This window comes from Gossypium hirsutum, chromosome A13 (genome assembly GCF_007990345.1).
Source record: "Gossypium hirsutum isolate 1008001.06 chromosome A13, Gossypium_hirsutum_v2.1, whole genome shotgun sequence".
In the NCBI taxonomy this organism is placed as follows: Eukaryota; Viridiplantae; Streptophyta; class Magnoliopsida; order Malvales; family Malvaceae; genus Gossypium; species Gossypium hirsutum.
Window position 1 is genome coordinate 33,486,457 of NC_053436.1, and position 3,031 is coordinate 33,489,487.

Below are 3,031 nucleotides of genomic sequence, written 5' to 3' on the forward strand. Positions count from 1 at the left end.
TCTCATGGAACAACATCAACATACCTTAACCTTGATACAAGTATGGTCGAACCTCTTCCTAATCCTCTTCCAAGCCGAACATGAAGCAAGAGAGCACCTTCCTTCTTCCTTCCTCCTTAGAACTTTCGGCCAAAAAAATGTAAAAGGATGGACACTCTTTTTTTTTTTCATCATTTTCCCTACCATTATTTTATTACCATGCTCCTTATTTTATCATTCCTCCCATGAAACACCAACATAACATGTTTATAACATGTTTTGCCCATCACACTTTGTCCACCCTATTTGTCATGGCCGGCCACTACTAATTAGGGGGGAAATTGACATGCAAGTCCACCCTTTTTATTACATGCACTAATAGATCCTTATGTTTTGACCTATCACATTTCAAAAGTGTCACACATAAGTCCTATTGACTAAATTCACATGCAATTTACTAAATCGAAGCTTAAAACTTTCACACATTCATATTCACATATTTTAGACAATAAATATCATATTCAAATAATTTGGTGACTCAGTTTAGCGGTCCCGAAATCGCTTTCCGACTAGAGTCACTTTAGGGGTGTCACATTTGTGGTCTCAAAACCACTATTTCAACTAGGGTCTAAACCAGATTGTTATAGGAAATCTGTGAATTTATTGTTTTATTTGATTAAGCCCAAAAATGGAGGAGATCTGCGAAAGTAAAAGACAGAACAAAGAAAATAGATGTGTATTTGGCGAACATGATGGAAACTTTCTCAAGCTCTCCATAAAAGAAGATGAAGGAATCTAGTAATAAGTTCTTCACTCCGTTAAGGTTTTTCTAGAAGGGATCAGTCGAGATAGAGTAGCAAGAAAAATCTGGCTCCTTTAGTAGCTAGTGTGGGAAATGTGAAGAATACAAATAGAACAAAGTGCAAGAAATGTAGACGATTTCACCTTGGTGTTTATAGAATTAATGACTGGATGTGCTTTAATTGTGGATCTCAGTACCATTTCAAAAGAGAGTGTCCAAGTCTAAAAGAGCCTACTAAAGAGCTTAATAAGAAATTGGTGACTACTTCTAACAGAGATAGAAGACTTGGAAATAGCACAACGACTTGAGTCAACATACGCGGGGTTAAAGAGTTAGGGACCAAATCTGAAGTTAGGGCTCCTTCTAGAACGTATGCCATTCTTGTGTGAGAGGAAGCCTCAACTCTTGATGTTATTGTGGGTACTTTTTCTATCTTTAATGTTAGTTTTTATGCATTAATTGACCCGGGGTCGACACATTCATATATATGCACTATGTCAGTGACGGAAAAGAACATAACTATAAAGTCAATTGATTGTGTTGTTAAAGTCATGAATTCCTTAGGCCATAGTGTTATAGTCGATATGGTTTACAAGCAATGCCCATTGAAAATTCAGGGTTGCAATCTTCCTGCTAACTTAATGTTGTTACCCTTCAATAAGTTTGATGTCATCTTGGGTATGGATTGGTTAAACATGCATGATGTTCTGGTTTGTTGTCGTAAAAAAAGAGTTGAGTTGAAAGGTTCTAATGGTGAAGTAATCTTTATTGAGTTTGGGAGATCACACAGTATTTCAAAAATAATTTCGGCAATGAAAGCACATAAGTTAATGCAAAAAGGCTGTGAAGTGTTTTTGGCTTACATTTTGGATTCCAAAGTGTCAAAGAGGAAAGTGGATCAAGTGCCAATAGTTTGTGAATTCCAGATGTTTTCCCTAAAGAATTACGAAGTTTACCACCAAAGCGAGAGGTTGAATTTGTCATTGAGTTAGTGCCCAGTACTACTCCAATTTATATTGCGCCATATCGAATGGCTCCAATTGAACTTAAAGAACTTAAAACACAATTGCAAGAAATGATAGACAGAGGTTTTATTAGACCAAGTGTATAACTCTGGGGTGCACCTTGTTGTTTGTTAAAAAGAAAGCTGGGTCATTAAGATAATGCATTGGTTATCAACAATTGAACAAGATAATTATACCTTCGGTCAGGATATTATCAGTTGCGAGTGAAAGATGTAGATTTACCAAATATAGCATGTAGAACTCACTATAGACATTATGAGCAATTGGTCATGCCATTTGGATTAACAAATGCTCCGGTAGCATTTATAGATTTAATAAACCGAGTTTTTCAGCCCCATCTTGATCATTTTGTTGCAGTCTTTATTAATGACATTTTGATTTATTCTAAAAGTGAAGACGAACATGCTCAACATTTGAATATTGTATTGCAGACTTTGCGAGAAAGGAAACTATATGCTAAATTTAGTAAATGTGAACTTTGGCTTACTGAAGTTCGATTCCTCGAACATGTGATCTCCAGAGATGGTATAAGAGTTTATTAGAGTAAAATCTTAGCTATTTTGAATTGGAAAACCCATGAAACGTATCTGAAGTACAAAGCTTTCTAAGGTCGGCCAAGTATGAAGCTTTCTAAGGTTGGCCAAGTACCACCGCATGATCTAGAATTAGCAGCAGTTGTGTTTGCTTTAAAAATTTGGCGTCATTACTTGTATGGTGAAAAGTGTCATGTTTATACTGACCATAAGAGCTTGAAATATTTGATGACCCAAAAAGAATTGAATCTGAGATAGCGTAAATGGTTAGAATTGTTACAGGACTACAAACTTGTGATTGATTATCATCCTGGAAAAGCAAATGTGGTTGCTGACGCTTTGAGTCGTAAATCTCTTTTTGCCCTGTAAGCAATGAATATCAAATTATAGATGAAGTGTGATGGTTTTATTTTAGCTGAGCTCAAGGTTAAACCTTTTTTTTTACAAAATATATAAGAATTATAGCTTGTTGATTCGAAGTCGGTAGCTAAATAGAAGATGGTTGAGACTTGTCAAAATACTGAATTTAACATTCGTGATTATGGTAATTTGTACTTTTGAAAAAGTTTGTGTGAACTTGATGATCTGAAACTTAGAGAAAATTTATTAAAATAAGCTCATAGTAGTGTGTACTCTATTTATTTGGGAAGCTCAAAGATGTATGCTAATTATAAACAGTTTTATTGATGGCC